The 20,423-nt window shown below is 41.4% G+C and overlaps 1 protein-coding gene across 1 annotated transcript in view; it reads right to left on the bottom strand.

Annotated features, from left to right (window-relative positions):
- COL21A1 (collagen type XXI alpha 1 chain) overlaps positions 1–19,735 on the bottom strand; it is a 113,490-nt gene extending 93,755 nt beyond the window's left edge. Inside the window, exon 1 of the mRNA XM_074864719.1 lies at positions 19,680–19,735. The gene's annotated coding sequence lies outside the window, so the exon portion shown is untranslated. The remainder of the gene's footprint in view (positions 1–19,679) is intronic.
- Positions 19,736–20,423: the final 688 nt, after the last annotated feature.

Here is a 20,423-nt window from a genome sequence, read left to right on the forward strand (position 1 = left end):
ATTTATTCTGGCACTTTGCGCTTTGTTGGATTTATTCCCACTCCAAGAGAATGCTGTGCCAGGTGCCAGCAATTAGTTATAATGGGTTAAAGAAAAAGGAGGCTTACCGCAGCATTTGAGCTGCTGGACTGATACACAACTGATTGGAATACAGTATAGGATGGGCAATTTATGTAAGCAACCACAGTTGGCAGCTCAGCATTCTGGCTGCAACAAATGAATTTGAGGTCTCCCTGGAAACCATGATTTCATCCCGTTTGTGAAAAACCCATGCTGTTATTTCTCTTTTTATCAAGCAACTTGAGATTCCACAGAATTTTCCCTCCTTGGACAGACCCAAGGAAAACAAAACAGCTAATCAATAGGATCAAATCTGACACTCAAATTGTACAGTTGAAATTAACCTAGCATACAATACTAGGATTCTGCATTAGAAACATTTGAAGCTACTCCTACAGAAAATCCAAAAGTGCAAATTTTGAGTGCACACGTGTATATGTATCTGTGTTACCAAACAGGGAAACAGAAAACAATTTAATACAAATGACTACCTGGAACAACGGTTTGGGAGACCATTTTGTCTGAGCTAAGGCATGTACAGTTCAATTGGGCCAGTGACAACTGTTGGTAAACAGAAGCAAAACAGTCATTGGGGCACATAATGCAATAACTGGAAATTATATATAATAATTATATATCATTACATATAATTATACATAATTTAGCCATGAAACCACTATGGAAATTGTCTGAGAGAAAGGTGCAACAATTTCTAACAACAAATGTTGCTAGAAAGAGGCATAAAGGCAACAGAAAACCAGAACCAATCCAAGTAAGAACTAATGCAATTTAAAGACTATGTTAGGATCATGCCTAGTTGACCACAGATACACAGAATTGCTCATCCATTACTGCTGTGGTCTCAAAATCCTCAGAGAAGCAAGCCAGCCGGGGATTCAGAAACATTGTCAGTGCTACCAAATTCAGCTAGGTCCTTCTATGTCTGATATGTCAGATACACATTTCTGCCAATAGCTCCTCACTCCTTTCCTTTCCCCTAACATTTATTTTCTTTCCATCTTTTTATTTTTGTTCTCCACTTTTGAAAAAGGAAGGGTAGGGTTGGCTTAGCTAAGATGTTATTTGCAATGTAATTACTGCAACATTTGCTGTGAAAAGAAGAGAGCAGCAGTAAGAAACACACAACAGGTGATTTGAAATGTTTGCTATGTGAAGGAAAGGATAAGTGTATGGGATCTGTTTGCCTCCTGCAAGTAAGGGCCAGCATCAGGAATAGAAGTTACATTTTCTGTCTTCCTATCTTTTTCTTCTATTCTTTTGCCTTGTTTATCCCTTAAACAGGTCTGGATTTCAGCATCAAGAACAACAGATCAGGTCCATTAGTGTTACGCATTGTCTTTTTTCATAAATTATACTTAATGCTCTTCTCAATGTTAAGTACGGTCAAATGCTGGAGGGGATAAGAATGATGACACAGACCCCTGCTTTAGCTGAAGGTTTCAAAACTATATCTGAAAGCTTAATCCTTTCCAATTCCTTTAACTGTCATCCCTTTTTCCCTCATTTCCAGAAACATTCAATAAAAGGCAAAACAGATTTTTTTTTTTTTTTTAAATAAAAATAGCAATCCATAGCCATGGGAAAAGCTGGTTAAACTCTCCATTCAAGGTTCAAAACTTGATTTTTTAGTTTTACGCTGTAGAATGAATGGGTGTTTATTCCATTTAACTTAGTACAACAGCCTTTAGACTACATATAAATGTATCATGAAGTAGACTGGCCTTTACAACATTTGATTATATGTTAGCAATTTGACAATGATACATAAACTCACTGACATCAAATCAAGAAAAATTATATGAGGTAGACAAAAAAGAATTTTAGGGTTTCCAATTCTACATTTTTTAAATGACAGGGTTTTACTACTTTTGTTTTTACTGAAAATATTGACAAGTCATTCAAAGGAGGCTGTGATTACTGAAATAAAGGAAATAGTAGAAATTCTAGAGGAATTTAGGATCTGAACTATTGAAAACTTTGAAAGAACTCCAGTTGTCTTCAGTGGAGCTAAATCTGACCCTTAATATTTTAAACAGCTTTTTGAAGGAAGAAAACAAAAATTTAGCACATTCATGCTCAAAGGGGAAAACATAAACATTTGCTGTTTCAAGTACATCCAAAATTTGGTACTTTGAGAAACACTCACAGTTCCAGATCCCAAGCAAACCTTAAAACCATGCAAAATTTACACGCTTAGCTGCTTTTGACCTGCAAGAAAACTAAAGATATTTCAGCCAGTATTCAAGCTCACTTTCTTCACAATGTGACAACTCTTACAGCCTGCTACATGAAGACAATTATTTTTAATACATTTATACAGTATATAACTCCTTCCTGGTCCCTACCATATGTTTTTTCCTTCAGTTCCCCAAGCAACTAAGGACACAGTAGCTGCAGAACTGAGTGTCTAATGAACAGACAAATCACACCAAGAAGGTTTTGCAAAGGTGCAGGAAAAGGCCTGGGCCATCCAGCACTACACAACCCATGTGTCTGGGTATTCCCTCCCCAGAAAACTCCTGTGTTATTCCTCTGCTTTCAGTTTTATTTCACACAGGTAAATAGCATTAAGAAAAAATATGAAGTAAGCCAGCAGATACCATACAAACCTCACCCTGGATGTTGTAAATCACTTTCTGACATAGGAAAGATACCAGTATTTCCCAATCCCTCAGACAAGCATCTGAACAAGGAGCTGTTTTAAGTTGTACATGAAAGTACACACATTTAGAACAGAAATGCCATTTCAACATCCATACAGTTAAGTGAAAGTTCATCCGCTTTTCCAAAACCATTATGTGTGATCATGGGAAGAGAAAGGATTATCCAGGATATTTTTGTCATCTAGCTTGACCCCTGTATGCATAAGCTATAGATTGTTTACAAGAAACTGGATTAAACTGCATTTTTAAGAAAAATATCTAATCCTGATTTAATGACTCAAATGCATCCCTCCTCTCCCCAGTCTCCTTAATCTTTCCCACTGTTTAATCAGCTGACTTTAAAGAAACTGCATCTTATTTCAAAGATTAATTTGTCTGAATTTCCAGCCACTAATTCTGCCTATAACTTTCTCAGCAAAACTGAAAGGTTCCCCCAACTCCTTTCTATCTAGATGTACACCCCTGTCCAAGCCACCACTCAGTGCTGTCCTTCATAAACTAAACAACTTGACCCTATTAAGATTCATGTTCCTATACTTGTTTTCCAAATGCCGCCTTCTTTTTGTCATTTTCCTTTGAACTCTATTTTTGACATAATGCTTTTGAGGTGTGGATATAGAACAGGGCACAACATTTTAGCATTCCTGTTTCTACTCAAAAGCCTTGTACTTCTGTAGTGGGTTGACCCTGGCTGGATGCCAGGTGCCCACCAAAGCTGTTCTATCACTCCCCTTCTCAGCTGGACAGGGGAGAGACAATGTAATGAAAGGCTCGTGGGCCGAGATAAGGACAGGGAGAGATCACTCACAAATTACTGTCATGGGCAAAACCAACTCAACTTGGGGAAATTAATTTATTACCGATCAAAATCAGAGTTGAATAATGAGAAAATCAAAACTAAATCTTAAAATACCCTCTCTCCATCCCCTGCTTATTCCCGGGCTTAACCTTACTCCCAATTTTCTCTACCTCCTCCCCGCCAGCGGTGCAGGGGGACAGGGAATGGGGGTTTTGGTCAGTTCATCACACGTTGTCTCTGCCACTCCTTCCTCCTTAGGGACAGGACTCCTCACACTCTTCCCCTGCTCCAACGTGGGGTCCCTCCCCCAGGAGACAGTCCTCTACGAACTTCTCCATGAGTCCTTCCAATGGGCTGCGGTTCTTCATGAACTGCTCCAGCATGGGAACGAGAATAGGGAAGCTGCATTCAGTTCTGGCCAATATTGTTCTGGGGCAGTGGGAGTCAGGAATAAAATCAGGGTCTCTTCCTCTCTCCACCATACCCAACCTCCCTGTCTAAATGCAGAGAAAGCCACAAGGAGATCTCAGTGCAGTCTACAAGTACCTAGAGGGAAGGTGTAGAAGAGATGGAGGCAGACTCTTCCCACAGCCATACAGTGGAAGGATGAGGGGAAATGGGCACAAGTGGGAAGACAGGAAATGACAACTCAATGTATGGGAAACATTTTCTACCAGGAAGATGGCTAGACACTAGAAGAGGTTGCAAAATCTCCATCTTCGTGGTTATTCAAACCCGGACTGAAGAAGACCCTAGCCAGCCTATGCTAACTGGGTCTGCTTTGAGCAGAGGTACCTTCCAATCTCCATGTTTCTGTACCTCTGCAGTTCCTTTCCAGTACCCTTCCTCACTCTTCAGAGTACAATTTCCGGGCCACTTGCCCTCAAGGTGTACGGCCCCCATCCCTCAGGCACCCTTCTCTAAACTGTTTGCTTTTCTGAGCTACTTTGTTGCAGAACAGGGCCTATGAAGGTAAGAGCAGAGTGTGATGAAGGACAAGAGGAAGAGGTGGGACAGGGTGAGGAAAGGAGGCCCAGGCAGCCCTGAACTCTTGCTGCGCTCAAGGGCAGAATGGGACTTCAGAGGCAGTCACTGCTACCCCTCATATCTTGACCTCTCCTCTTGCCAACAAGACTGGCAGACAGCTGAGGAACCAGGAGACAAAGCTTGCGTATTCAGAGTACACCCAGCAGCTACTCCGTATCTCCCCCCATCACATGCACAGAATAAGCAGCCATATTCCTGCATGTGAGATGGCTACCAAATATCTTTCAGTTTGAAGATAAAATAGTATTTTTTTTATTATGACACCTCAGAGGTGCTTAAGAAGAAACTAATCTTGTGGTCAAAGGCAATAGGAGCCTTTGTAGCAGACATCCACCATCTCTTCAGCTTTCAACTTTCAAAGTGGGCTTTTATTGCCTGAGATTCTTTAACAAGTGTGTTGGCTTTCACCCTCTCACGAGTAACTCCAGCTCTTCTCTTTTGTTGTTTAGGTGTCAGCGTTTGTATTAACATGTTAAAAATGTTCCCTACATGTCTTTGTGTGCTTGAATTTTCACAAGTGATACTTGTTAGTTGGATACATAGCTCTGTATCATAACTGCCTAGCTACCACATTCTTGGTTTATGATGAGCCATACCCTCAGTGATGCTGGGGAGTGATTCTTCTACTACTAAGCTAGCAGAACCATAAGTACCATCTCATCTTTCCTATGAAAAAGTCCCTGAACCCTGTAATACAGCTATAGCCATTTACCTCCAATATCTTTGCTTTTCTTTTCTCTCACTCCAGACAATCTGTGCTATTGGCCACTTGTTTAACCTTCAGTAATCAGGATCTAATAGTACAATAGGAGTACAACTCCAAATCTCCAGGATACCATGAGGAGAACTACCCTCAAGTCTGAGAGGTGTTTGTTTTTACAATTACAACAGTCAAGGCCACGCAATTTGTTATGCATTCAGAAATTCCCAGACATATCGATGTTCAAAACTGCAGAAAATTATTCCTCAGCCGTTGCAGAGAATTCCCTGCAAGCTGGCACTGCAAGGATGGAGTGGGGGTGGAAGGCAGCATCCTGTTTCATCTTGCCATGCAACAGCACATGGGAAGAAGGCAAATTCTTTCCTCCCACTCTATGTCTATGAAGAAATCTTCAACATATGGGTCAGAGTTATCTGGGCCCCGCAGATGAGATTTACTACCCTACTCAGCAGTGATACCAAGCAATCATAAGGACTCATCACCCACACACGTCTTGGGTTTCCACCAGGGAACCAGAAGAAATAAGGCACTTTTTTCCCCTTTTTTGAGCAATAATTAAATATTATTTAGCATAAAGACCATGCTACCTGAGACTACTCTGACAGATTGTATCTTTTACAATATTATAGCCCATATGGTAAAGAGCTGAAGACCTTCCCATTCTGCCTCCTTCATGCAATTCCACTCACAACTTTTCTGTTCAAGGGAGCAGAGCAAACAGTTCTGCCCTTTGTTTCTTTTTGACATTAAGGAGCCTAGAATTTGTTAATAATTCAGGAGTATCACATTTCTGAATCAGCCTTGACTTATATTAGCAACAGGTGAATTAAATAGCCACTAGAGGCTAGAGCAGTTCAGGCAACATTTTTTCTTTCAAAAGCACAGCTTAATTTTTCCAAAGCAGTTCCCATATCTCAAAACATACAAAATATGTGCAACTTATTTTCCATAGAGTCCATTAAGAAATGTCTACTGTCACCAACACAGGTTGCAAAACAAATAAAACAACACGGCACACTTGCTAGGACCTACAATAAGTTGCTTACACTGTATATTGATGGCATCAGACAGGCCTGAACAAAGTCAGGTCACGCTTTCTTGAATAAACGGGTGTATAACTTACCTTTCAGAGAAATCCAATAAATTAAAAAAGCAGATTTTACATTGTCATAAATTTTAATACATGTTTTTCAAAAAAAAGTGAAAGGAATACAATATGTTATTATTCATGCCAGAAATTTGACATTTCTAAAGATGCCAGATGCATTTTCAGACCTATTCCAGAGTTATTCAAGTTGAGATAATTTAAATGTCAAACTGGTGCTCTTAGAAGAATGGGTAGATTTGGGATTTGTTTGCTTGCTTGTTTTAAAAAGATGAATTTATATAGGGAGAATTCTAATACATTCTGTGTTCCCAAGAACACAAAATCTTGAGCATCACTTACAGTGTTTCCGAGCAAGCACTTACAGTGTTTCCAGGGTTTATTCTGGCACTTGAACCTAAAGATTATACAGCTGGACAAAAGCACTATGCATGCAGTCTTAGTGACTTCATATAAAGAAGGCTTGTGGAGATAAATTTATCTGTTAAATGTCAGTTCCAATTTGTATTGCTTATAGTAAATGAAAAGCCATGGTTTAAAAGCATTACTAGCATAGATTCTTCAGACCCTGGTGTTCTGCAGCCTCCCTTATGGAAGTGACCCTCTTTAATTATATCCAATCCTTAACCTTCTGTAAGCATCCCTAAGAGTCTGACCATTTATTACCAGAACAGTAAAGATGCTGAAGGTAATAAAAGCAGGTTTACATTTTTTGCTCTGGTTAATTTTCAAATACTTGGTGCAAAGTAGTTACTTACAAAATGAGGTGCTGCTAGTGCCTGTCATGGTACAAATCAAAACCTCAAGATTCATCAGAGTTCAGTGCCTGCATTTATGCTACAGAGCACCAACATAAAATCATTTGGTTTATATCTTCTCTCCATGATGCCCAAGATTCATGTTCATTTCTATAGTGTCATTAGAAAATATCTATTAGCTTTTAAGTTGTGGGATTCATAAACTGTCAAAAATACAGTAAGCCAGGAGTGTGAACAACCATCAAACAAATACAGAACAAGATAAAGAAAAAAAAAGTTCTATACTCAACATATCCAACATAGAGCAATAAATAATGTTAGATAACATACACAAAAAGAGCTCAAAAGGGATCCAGATGAAGAGTTTCTAAACATATTCCATTTTGTATGATGTTCCCTGTCTAAGAAGTTTGCTTTAGTAGACTTAACATGAATTAAAAAAAGACAGGTTCAAAAATGCATTAAAGCTTTATTTCTATATTTCAGTCCTCTGCTAAGGTAAGAGGTAAGAACATGGTACGACTAATAGGTGTAGAAACCTCTGTACCAGAAGGCAACCTCCTGGTGGTGAAGCGTAGTCTGGAGTCAGGCACAGCCTTTGCTGGGCATCTTGTCCATCGGTGCTACAGAGCATCACTGACTGAGTGTCAAAGACACACTTCTTCAGTTCTGCTCAGAGACATCTTGAACAAGAAAATCCTAAAGAAGCTATTGAGTGTGCTGTTGCTCAAAGCAGTATGAACAATGCATTTGTGTGCTTTAATTTACACATACACATCTCACTTTGGTCCAGTGTAAACAACAAATGCTTCCTGAGTGATGTGGCTTGCTTTTGGAGGCCTAACATCCAAAACAAATCATAGATCTCTAGTGTTGGTGAACATCAGTTATGCTGCAAGGATCACTTTAGAAACTGAAAATGTGATACCTATATTTATGGCTCCCTGCAGTACTGGCAAAAAAGGGCTTAACACACACACCACCATCTATAGTTATTCATTCCTCATACTTCTCTCCCATTCCACCTCCATCCAGAAGCTCACTGTTTAAACTTTTACCAGAAACGTAAGGTAAATTGTTCAAACTGCTTCAGATTGAGGAAGGAACTAAACCTTGGTCTTCTTTTCTGACTAATGCTCTAACCGCAGGACATAAAGAGTAGAAAATACTGATTTTCATGGAGCTTGTTCCAAAAACATGTCTTAAAAATTCCTGCTGGATCAGGATCCACAGATGAGATAAAGGAATTTCTACTGTGTAAACCTTCTAGGAATCAGGCTTGTTTTGGGTCCCTACTATGCCACACAGTTCTAGGCATGCCTAGCATCTACTGACAGAAATGCAGGTACAACGACTTCAGTTACCCCCGGGATTGAGTAGAAGCAAGAGTCTCTATGGCATTTAAATGTCAGATCTAGGCATCTAAAGTAGAAGTTACACACCAAAGTACTTAGTCCTTAGAGGAACAATACAATCAAGATTCATTTCTGTACCTGAGGGTAGCCCTTTCTAAGTAAACCAAAATGTACCAGTAATGCAGAACACAGATGCTCTGCAGTAGATTCTGTGCTTCGAAGCAGAGATGCAAAGCTTAATTTAGGTGCTGTTTGGTGAAGCTGCATTCCCAGAAATCCTGATTTCAGTGGTCTCTCCTTCTCAGGTTCATTATTCTGCTTCTTCTATGTTCCCATGTGTCCCATGGAACCCTGAAAATTAAGCTTTTTTACTGAGACTTGGCAAATATCATTCATTTAACTTCAGCTGCATCACTATGCACCTCAGTGTCTGCCCACAAGACCAGATTTTAGAAATTTGTAACCACTCACCCAAAGCACTTCGCTGGTTTCACTTCTATACAGATTTTGATGGTCCATTCATTAATGGTTCATTCATTAGCACAAGCCAATAGTAATATCACCTGGCCTGCACCAAGGTATCTAGAATATTTTGTACAGAATTTAATACTAAAAGAGAGATGGACAAATTCCTTTGCAGTAAAGTTCAATGTGTTTTTATACAGCAAAGTATATTATAGTCTACATTCTATGCAGAAGTATAAAAAATATGTAAACTATAAAATAAAAATGTAAAATAAATATAGCATTTACCTTCAAGTTGTAAAACTAGCACCTGTGGGTTTAGACAAAACCAATCATTGTATAGACACAGTATCACTCCTTCAACTTAAAATGACTGGCTGCACTGCTGTGTTTTGTACTCAAAAAAAAAAAGTTCAAAATAAATTAATAGCAATCTCCATGGATCATAAAATCTGCACCTGGACATAATTTGTTGCATTCAGGCCTAAATAAACACATTATTGTCTGTACAAATGGGCCTCCAAATGAAACAAGTCAGAAAGTCATCAAAATAAGCAAGCATACACATTACATTGTATAACTTGAAACTTTAAATAACAGCTATTCTGTTTCCAGTTACAGAATGATACACCATGCTCTAACCTCCATCTAACATTGTTTTTCATATGAAAGAAATAACCACAATTCAAGAAGTACTCTTTGAAATTCTATTCCCCCAATTTTGATACTATATTTACAAAATACAAAACTACTGAATATTGAATACAATGAGAATACTGACTGAACACGTTCAGGCATATTTCACAGAAGCTATATTTGTCAGTGCAACAATGGCGGTATTTGCGGGTACACAATAGTTCTACAAGTGGCTTGTGAATTCTAGATACTTCACACAATAAGCTAACTAATTTCATATGTTTATTTACCACTTCAGAATGACTTTGTATAAAAATGTCATCTCCTTCAAAAAAAAAGCCTCATCAGGGGAATCTCTGGGGTATAGTATCAACATCCAAAGACACCATGTATAATATCATATACTGTCTCTTATTTAAACTGTAAGAAATTGATCCACAGTTTGACTAAAATGGATTTTCTTGCTTCTAAGCCTTAGTCCAAAATGTGTGACTACATTCTCTGTTCTAATATGGGCTGTATAATTCATGAGAATTCACAATCAATTTGCAAGTAACAGAATTTAGCTATATATTAGACATAATAACCAGCAACTATATCATAATCCATAAGCATCTTTAAAATCAAATGCTGTCATGTATGTTTTGGAATGAACTTGTTAAAGATGAACTCTATGTTTAGACACATGGTTATTGGTTCTCAGATAGTACTAAAGGTGAAAAGAGTACACACACACAGAAAAATCAATTCCTTTTCAGTCATAAAATATGCTTCCATGGCAATGAAAATAGATTTAAAATATTAACCAGTGAAAATGTACAAGTAAACAAGACTAGAAAATAACCACTTCAGGAAAAAGGTAGCAAAATGTCTACGTCACAAAAGAGAATAGGATTATTTCATAATAATTATCATAATAACTATGAATTTTTTCCATAGTATCAAATATTCTCTTCATCTTGGCCTACTCATCATCAGGAGAGAAAGACTGCTTCCTGTTTATTCAAACAAGAAAATAGGTTAATGATTTAAAGTGATTATATATTTACTTCAGGTGTGAATCATCCATGCCTGAGTTCTATTTTGGTGTTGGTGTAGCTAAGTTTTCAGGATGAAATCACGATATAACAGAATTTTCATATCACTTTGATTTCTGAGCAAGATTTCATTGCCTGCAGTTACCCAACTTTCCAAAGGCATCCTATAAATAATTCTGCAGGAGCAGAAGACCTATATTACCCCAGCTCTATTTAAAAATCAGATAGAGTGAATCAGGAAACTAATCCAAAGTTGCATGTGGTCAAATGTTGAGCAGCAGAGAGAATCAGGTGCTCTGCAAAGAACTGAAACTTTTGCAAAAGAATGCTCTGTATTGGACAGCTCCAGAACAGTTTTGTTGAATGCCTTTTTCTTGCTACTGTCAGGTACCATCCAACCGTGAACTACTGATTACCTATAGTGAGTATTTAGCATAAGTAGGTATACTTATGCATACAAAAAGAAGAAATTCTCCTTTGCTAGAAACACCTTTTGGGAGGGCAGATACCTTATTTAAATACTGAACGGAAAAGAAAATAAGAGAGAAAATAAATGGAATGCCTTTACTCTTTAGGAAATAAAAAGCTTTTTTCTTGGTACTGCTTGGCTTCCTCGAAGACAACTATGTGCTTCTGAAAATTAGGTGCAGCTGTCCTCTCTTTTGAGCTCCTTAGTGAAATCCTCTGCATCCTGACTTCCCTCCCCTTTTTGGCAAAAGCTGTCAATATTCATTTCAGCTGAGTCATGAGCACGCCATGACCATGTGGGCCTCTTTGCACAGCAAATGGACTTAATCACAGGGGCATACAATTACATTCCTTTCTCCTCATTGCAAATTCATCAGGGAATAACAAACATAAAACTCCATTGTCTAGGACCTTCAAAAAAAAAATTGCTGTTATTCATATTCAGCAAATCTTCCTCCCCTCCCCCACCCCTCATTCTTTTTCATGGCAATAAAAAGGCAAAAAACTCCTTTATCACTTTATCTTCTATTATATTGCAAGAGTATATTTTTCACAGTTTAATATATTGCCAGCATTTAGATACATTTTACCATCAGTGATTTCTCATGATTTGTGCAATTCTTCACAGGACCCAAAGGATTCTCAATTTTACTTTTTTGAGATAAAAAGAGTCTCCTCCAGATCTCTTAGTTGACATTATTTCCCTGTTCTTCTTTCTCTCTGGACTTCCAGCCAGAGCTATTCAAAAAGCGATTTAATTTATTTGGTTGGTTTGCTTAGGGTTGCCATTTGATCCTCGTTTTCTCTAGAAGTGACAGTTTCTGAAGGACAAAAAGAACTTCTTTTCAGTAGGTGAGAGTTTCAGTTTCCTTTCAGTAAGATAATTAGGGGATTTGTCTCTGAAAATTCCCCTCAACATATTAACACCTTTTATATTTGCATTTCCACCTAAAGTTTCCCTTGGTTTAAGTTGCTATGAAGTAAAGGGCTCCACTCTTTACATAGTTCCAATGATCCTGGCTGTACTTTTCCACATTGTTCTATTTCAGGAGTTGACAGTGAATCTCATGGTGTATCTCAAAAGTTCTCACTTTTGCCTGCCCAGTCTGCTCCCTCCTAATGGAAACCTTTAAACAAAATGTGGTAACCAGGCAGATACCATTCCACTTGGGAAAGGAGGGCACACAGTTCCTTACCAAGGCACTGACATTCAGTTAGTCATATTCTGCCAGGAGTGATCTACTTTATCTTTTAGTCCTGTGCTACCAAGGCCAAGAAATTAAGAGCCGGAGACTCCCATATCCACCTCCCATAAGCAATCAATCCTCCGATTAAATTCAAGTTCAGTATTATATAACTTTCCCCTGGGTTTTTGACTTGGGCGTATAATCTCAGAGAGACACTTCTCACAGAGTGCTTTTTTGTTTTAAAACATTTCCCACAGCTGAGAAAGGAATGAATTCACGACCCTAACAGTCCACCCGTGGTCCACTCCCACTTCTTCCATCTTCAAATCATATTCTTCCATCCACCCTTTAAGTTATTGCACAGATGCGCCTGCCTCCTCTTCTCTACATAGGACACTGCAGCTACGCTTACAGCATTTATTTTCTCCTCTGCCTTTTTATTTAACTGTGAATATTACTCTATCTTCTCTACTTGCAATGAGGAAAGCGGAAATAGTAGGAAACCAGGGTCAGATCCCAAGTGCAAGTAAGTAGGAACATGCTGATCTGGTCAAAGAGAGCTGCAATTAAAGGAAGAGACACTTAAACAGCTTTGCTTAGATCTCTGTCTAATGGAGTCTGTCTGGGTGAGAGCTTCAAGACAGCCACCCAGGAGATCCCAGGTGGTTAAAAGACTAAGAAAAAGAAACTATTACATTTGGGGAGACTGAAGGCAGTAGGTACTGTTCTAATTCCACCTATAATTTGAACTTTTAAGTGTCTGGTATCAGAAAAAGAACTAAAGTACCACTTCATACACCTTCTCTCAAATGTACGCATTACACTGATAATGTAGAAAGCTCATCATGGGACCGTGTGGTCCCTCCCTGACAGCTCCTCTGTTTGACAAAAGTCCACTTGCACACTTTAGTGAAGCAAGGGTTATACCACAAGATTTTAAACTGAGCTCAATAATCTGGTCTTTTAATTGTACTGTTGATACAACTATGTAATGTTATCTTGACCTCTCCACATAAGACCCTGCAAGCTGCTGTGGAATTAGGGAACTCATAAGGGGGTGAGAACTGGAATTACCTACTGAGACCAAAAGAAGCACAAGGTACTCTTGACAACAAAGACTTCCCAAGTGTCTCTTAAAGGCTGAGCCTATACATACTGCTGTTATACCAACTGCAGCACTCTTCTCTTGTGTCTTCAAATCACCTTAATTGGGCTCATTTTTATATGCTGCAACAGTTTGACTCAAAAACTTTTGGAAATCATTAACTCTACTTAATGAAGAAAGTACAGATTGTTATAAAATATTTTGGAAAATACAAGCTGGCATGCTTTAAAAAATGTTGGCTTAATCTCAAGCTAGAGCTCAGGGTTGGTTTTTTTTTCCACTTTCTGTTCCTGTAGGATATAAAACATGTTCTAACTTGTTGAACTCATCATCACCATGGCTCTGAAGATTTACACAAAAGAAAGGGGAAAACAATTGACAGTTTGGATAATGCAAATAAATATTGTACATTTTATAAGTTGGACTAAATACAAAAAAATACAGAGCTTTGGGTAGAGCAAATGGTCTCTAAAATATACAAAAATGTTCTGAGCTAACCAAATATCAGTATTAATGTATACTCTTCATTCCTCAATTTTTCACTTTCGAAGTGAGACAACTCAATTTCTCCCTTTCAAAGACAGCTTGGAAAAAGTTGCTTTTCTAGCATGTTCCAGACAAAATCTTTTTAAAAATCCTACAAGTTTTTTCACAGCAGCAAATATACAGTATGCTAGAGCCACTTCAGCCATGGATATGCCATGTCCAGACAGACACATTTAGAGCCCTCCCAGATAATCTTAATTGCCCAATTAAAACATATGAAAACCCAACAATCGCTTCTATGTTCAAGGTCTTTCACACCCACATACAAAGCTGCACACTTGTAAGCAAGTAGTCCACTTCTATCAGCAGATTTTACCTATGCCAAAGAAGATGGGGATGACAGAGCTACATCCCAAACCATTGATAGCACCTCCTATTTGCACAGTACTTCTGCCACCGCCTCTGTGGACAGAGATGAGTGTGAGGCAGCAGCAGAACCTGCCATACTCCTCTGCTGTACATCTCTTTCATGTCACACAGGACTGCAAGAGAAGCAGTCAGAAGCTCTTCAAGGTCACTGAAGTGCTTTCTTCACCTCTGCACAGTCCCTTTCTTTTTCTTCATACCTCCATTTACCACCTTCCCAACAGCCAGAACACGCGACACCGAGACCCCAGCCCTCTTCCCAAAGCCTGGGCAGGAGCGGAGAGTTGGCAGGGACCAATGAAGAGGCAAAGGAAAACTGTGAGCTTGAGCAAAAATGGATGGCTGTAGAGGTGGCAAGAGGCACCCACAACAAGGGACAGTGGAGAAAACAACGAGGAGAACTGGTCTGGATGAAAAGTGTGAGGGAGTAAGAGAGATCCTGCTGCCACAAAGCTCCCCCAAACCCTCCCTGTCCTAAAAATGCCCTGAGCCTACCTCATACCTCTGTCCCTGTGTCAGTTCCCAGAAGACCCCTGCCCCTAGTCCCACAGCCAAAGGCAGGTAGCCCTTACAGGCACTTCTCAACCCCTCCTGCGTCAGATGACCTGTAATTGATCCCAGCCCCTCCCTGTCTTTCTGTCATGATCTCCAGAACCTGCTCATTTTGCCACATCAGTATTTATTTCTGTCTACACTGCTAAGAAGCATCCAGCCTCTCTTTGCTACTAGTTCAGTGTCTCACATCTCAAACCAGAGCTTCAGAGCGAGCTACTGGAACTAATCATGAGAGAGAGAAAAATCTTGGAATATTAAGGTTTCTTCATAATTCAGACCTTTAAGTACTAATATACAAGGCGGAAATTTAGATTTCCTATGTGCTAATGCAGTATTCTTAACAGGCTTACTTTGAACTGACAGAGAATTCAAGGAAAAATGTAAATCTCTCACTGGCATGAATGATAGTTTTATTTTTCACCACATCAAGTTCAATCTTCCCTGCAATTTTTGCATGCTCTTAGTTCTAGAGAATGTGTCTCATTCCAGTGCCTGTGTGTTTTACTTAGTGCAGCTATTAACTTCTCACATTTAAATCCTGTTTTATTACAGCATAAAACACACCGATAAAAAGATCAATTACTCAATCCAACATTGAAACAATATAAATCACACAAAATTCCAAAAGGTTGACATGTATTTACTTTGTACTCTTACTTCCATTCATAATATTATTCAGTATGATCAACACTGCTCATCTCCCTGGTTTCTATCTGCTGTTAATCATGAATAGTGTGCCTGACATCTACCCTGGAAAGCTAAATCAATCAGCGCTGCTTTAAAACAATGTCTGTGCAGATTAATGGTAACTTAGAAAAGTTACCATTTTGTAAGCCTCACAGTACTCCAGTACCATAGAAACAAGAGAGAGGAACAAAGCCTCTCAAGCCATTTTGTCTATGCCCCCACATGTCCAAGTTTTCTTCTACCATATATTGTTTTTTTCCACAGCCATTCCAGTTCTAAGTGAAGCAACACAGAAGTCTTGCAGGGCTCAGACTATTTTTATGGGCAAAAGCAGGAAAAAAATGCCTAGCCTTGATTATTTTTTTTTTATTATTTAACAAAGCAGTATGTATTGCCATGGTGTAGAAACCTCCTTAACAATTTTCTGTTTACTCCTAAATTTTACTCCAGACTAGTAGAGTTGACTACTCACAAGCAGACCCTGTCTGATGGAGACATCTCCAATGCAAAGATCTGTGAATGGTCGCTGCTGGTGCTCAAAGGACTAGGATGCACAGGGGGCATCAAACCCACACTCCTACATGCTCCAGCACAGGCAAGCCAAGGACGTGCTGCAAAAGGACGGGTGCTGAACCACACATGTCTGTATTGCAAAAAACTCTTCTAGAAACCTTGCTGGTTTGTGTAATTGAGGGAGATAAACTCTCCGGCAATCTCCCTGTGACTGTCACCCTGGGACAGATGCCAAAGTTCACCTTCCAGTCTCTGTAGGCTCACCTTTCCTAAAGCCCACCTCTTTGGATTACTTCAGATACCCGACTACTGTGCTAATGGGTAGATTTCACAAATTTTCAACACAAAATTTGGATCAGTGAAGCTCTGAAACGTGTCAGGGCCCCCACAGCACTAACAGGCCTTTACTCGCCTCTTCCCACAGCCCAGGACCCCATTTCAGCCCCCCTGGGTCTGTCAGCCCCTGCCCCAGCGACGCCGCAGCAGGGCCCGTCTCCAGCTCCCCACAGCCCTGCCCAGCCTGGCCGTTGGCCCTGCTGAGCTGGGCCCACCCGCAAGCCCATGTCCCAGCCTGGCTCAGCTCAACACTGTCCCCAGGGAGGTGCCCGATGCCATGGGCTGCCTGGTGCACCCCAGCTACCCTGCTCCTGGGGGGCAGTGGGATGGGCCCTGGCTGCCAGGCCCTGCCCTGCCCCTCTTCCATGAGGAGCCCCTGCTGCGGTGCCCTGACAAAACACATCCTTTCAGATTATTCAGAGAAACTCTGACAGCACGCAGGGCAACAAACTCACATCAGAAAAATTAAACACAAGATAATGCACTTTATAAGGTGCATCTTGGTCTCTTCAAGCACTCTAGACTACATGTGGGCGTGATGGGAAGCAAGGGAAGCAGCTGAGGGGGAAGCAGCAGAAGATGCTGCATGAACAGCACGTCTTCAGTGGGGTTACTGGGCTCAGCTCTGGTCATGCCAGCTCAAAGAAGAGAAAAAAGGCAGAAACAAAGACATCTTAATAATACAGATTACTAAGAGCATTAAAAAAGACCTCTCTTACAAAGAGACTCTGGAAAGATTGAATCAGCTTTATTCAATGCCTGTCTAAAGTAGTAAGGGCAGAACATCAGGACACAAAGTAATAACAAATAACCTGGAAAGAAAGGTTAGGCCTTGTCTGTTCCCACTCTTATAAAACAGGGATGTTCAAAAACCTTAAGTGATCCTTTTTTGGACTGTGAAGCTAATTTCACAACCAGTCGCTGGAAGCAAAGAATGTGGTAGAATTTTAAAATAATTAGTATGTAAATTGATAATAGCAACACAAAGAATAACACAATAAAAGAATAAAACTTGAGCAAAGCAGCAAAAAACTTTAGGTAATGGAGGTAAGGGAAGAAAAACACCAAGTCTCATTCCAGTCACCTAGTTCTGTAAGTAGTTGGGCTAATAACTGGACTGGGCAAAAAACTTGTTTAATGCAGTAGGACAAACTACACTTTCGAAAGAATGTTTAAGAACTGAATTATAATCCAAGTAATTTCAAATATGATGATCATAGCCAAGATAGAGATAAATTAAACCAAAGTAGTTTTGCCTCATGGACTGCCTGAGACACACCTGTATTACTGAGGACCTGAAGGGAGCAATGTGATCCAGTTTATAGAACTGTACTTTGAAACTAAACTCCAATCTCCTATCATTTACCAATAAGTCAATTTACTGGTTGTGATGGTGCCAAACCAAGACGTGATGTCTCACCACTGCTCTTAGACTTCAACTGTAAATGCAGTTTGAGCAGAAGCAAGAATCACAAAATCTGGTATAAAAGTTAGGCATGTGAGTGAAATATTACAAATGGATTACTGAGCCGTGTTTACCTTACAAAGCTGCTTCTTTAATATGCATGATCATCACAAAGAGTGGGAGTTCACAGGCTGGCCTCCTGGTAGCCTCTGCTACCCCCAGAGCCTGTAAGGGACCTGGAGTAGTCATGTAGTGTCTCCCCAACAGGAAGGCATGGTCATACTTGCCTTAAGCATTGCTGGTAAATGTTTGTTAGATCTGAACTTAAAAAGCTCCAGTGAAGTAGATTCCACACCCTACCTGGACAGTTCAGTGCTCAATTAGCTGTACAATTAGACAGGAGTTTCCCTAGCATTTAACCTAATCTCTCCTGCTGCAGTTCAGCATGCTGATTCTTGTTACATCTCCACTGGATGTGGAGAACAGTTCGTTTCCCGCCACTCTGCAGCAACCAAATTCACAGTTGAAGATTGTTATCACATCTCTCATCAGTCTTTGCTTTCCTAGACTATAGCATTCCAGTTCTTTCATTATTTTCTCGTAGGCTATTTTTTCTAGATCCCTGATCACCTTTGCTACTCCTCTCTTGCCTAACTGGTAAGACTGCTGGAACTGTGGTGTCCAAAATCCCAGATGGTACTGATACCAGACACGGACCCCAAAGTCACAAGTACCAGGATATGCCATCATACATCTCCTGTTATGCATCCCTGAATGACATTTGTCTTGATTTTGCACATCTTTAATATGCTGTATCCTATCAAAGTCTTCATGCTGAAAACTAAATTTCCTAAGGTATACTTAGCACAGTTCTTCAAATAAGTATTTTGTGCTCATTCTGTAGTTCAGTATTATGTATTTGAATATGTATTTGAAAGATATATAATATGCACCCCCCACAATCAATAAGGTTTGGGGAAAACTTCCAAGTAAGTTTACTAAGTCTAATAAACCCACAAGGCTTTCTCAGGTGCCTGAAAGCTGGAAGACTTTCAGAATCAACCAGGTTTTCCAGTTTGTGAAATCCTTGAATCGGAGACCAGATGCTTTCAGTACAGTAAGTACCACGTATATCTAGGCATTACACAACTGAATAGTAGTAATCAGAAGTGGCCCGCAGAGCAGATGTTTCTTTCCAGGTATGGAAACAAATATAACTGCAGTTATTACAAACGCTTCTCCTTTACTTATTATTGTAAAGTCTGAACTTCCATGCCACAGACTATGAAAGAAGTTCAGACACAAAGTCAGTAGCTCGTTTCACCAGCGGTGCGAGAATAAAGCCAATTGCTGGTGGCACAGAAGGATATAGTGTGATATAAATTATTTCATCTCATGCCAATAAACTAAGGAAGAGTTTCAAGCTCGTACAACCTGCCCGCACGCACTGCAAGCACATCGCAAAAAACCCACATCGGTGCCACCGTCCACTTTCTGCTCCTGTTAAACAGGAGGCACAACTGTCCTTATTTCAGCCCCTCGGCTCCGTGGCGCCCACCGTCCCCACGCCCGGGCTCCGGCGAGGGCCGAGCGGCTGTGGGGCGGGGGCCGAGGCCGCCCCGATGGCTGCACCTGCCTGCCCCTCCCGTCCCGTCCCGCTCGGTCCCGTCCCTTCCCTTCCCGGCCCGGCCCCGTCCTGTGCCCCCGGCCCGGCCGCCCCTCCAGCCGCGCCCCCCCGAGCGAGGGGAGCCGCGCCCCCCCGAGCGAGGGGAGCCCCGCAAGGGTGAAGCGCCCCAGGGAGCTCTCGCCTCTCCCCCCGCCGCCCCCGGGGAGTCCCCGCTGACCTGCCGGCGGCCGCACGCCCTCCCTCCGCCAGCCGCGCTGCCCCCCTGCCACAGGCTCTGCTGGCTGCGGCGCGGCTCTGCCCCACGCCAGCTCGGCGGCGGCGGCGGCGGCGGCCCCGGCCCCGCGCCGGCAGCCGGAGCCCGCCCCGCCGGCGGCACCGCCCCCGCCGCCTCCCCCCGCCCGGCCCGCGGCCGGCCGCCGCCCTGCCCTGCCCGCGGGCCAGCGCCAGAGCCCCGCCGAGCCCGCCGCTGGGCTGCTGCCGCCTGTGCACCCCCACCCCCCGAAGGGCATGTCCCCCGCCACCCCAGCCGGTCCCCGGTAAGGGGTCGGGCAGGCTTTCCCCGGTCTGGGAAGGCATCCCGAACCCCGGGCTGCGTCTGGGATTAGCAAATTGTTTGATACAAGAGGGGCAGGCCGGTACTTCGAAGTAACTTGGTGATGACGCAGCTTTCATTTCAGAAGTACTTGGTTTGGGGAGCTTATTGCAAAATTAGGTTTTATTTGGTCACGCACCTCAGCGCTCCTGTTGCACATGTGTTTTCACACTTTCTGAAGTGAAGCTGTCCCACAAACCTCCAGTGATCACCACACAACCCTTTCCGGCACGGCTGCAGCACCACCACCCATGCCAGAGCTCAGGTGTAGAAGCCCTTTGTCCATGCAAAACTATTGGCACTTGTTACCCAAATGCCTCCCTCCTCCTCGTCCCTTTGGACAACACACGCTGCAAGGTGTTGTGGCGG

The sequence above is a fragment of the Strix uralensis genome, chromosome 3 (assembly GCF_047716275.1).
Source record: "Strix uralensis isolate ZFMK-TIS-50842 chromosome 3, bStrUra1, whole genome shotgun sequence".
Classification (NCBI taxonomy): domain Eukaryota; kingdom Metazoa; phylum Chordata; class Aves; order Strigiformes; family Strigidae; genus Strix; species Strix uralensis.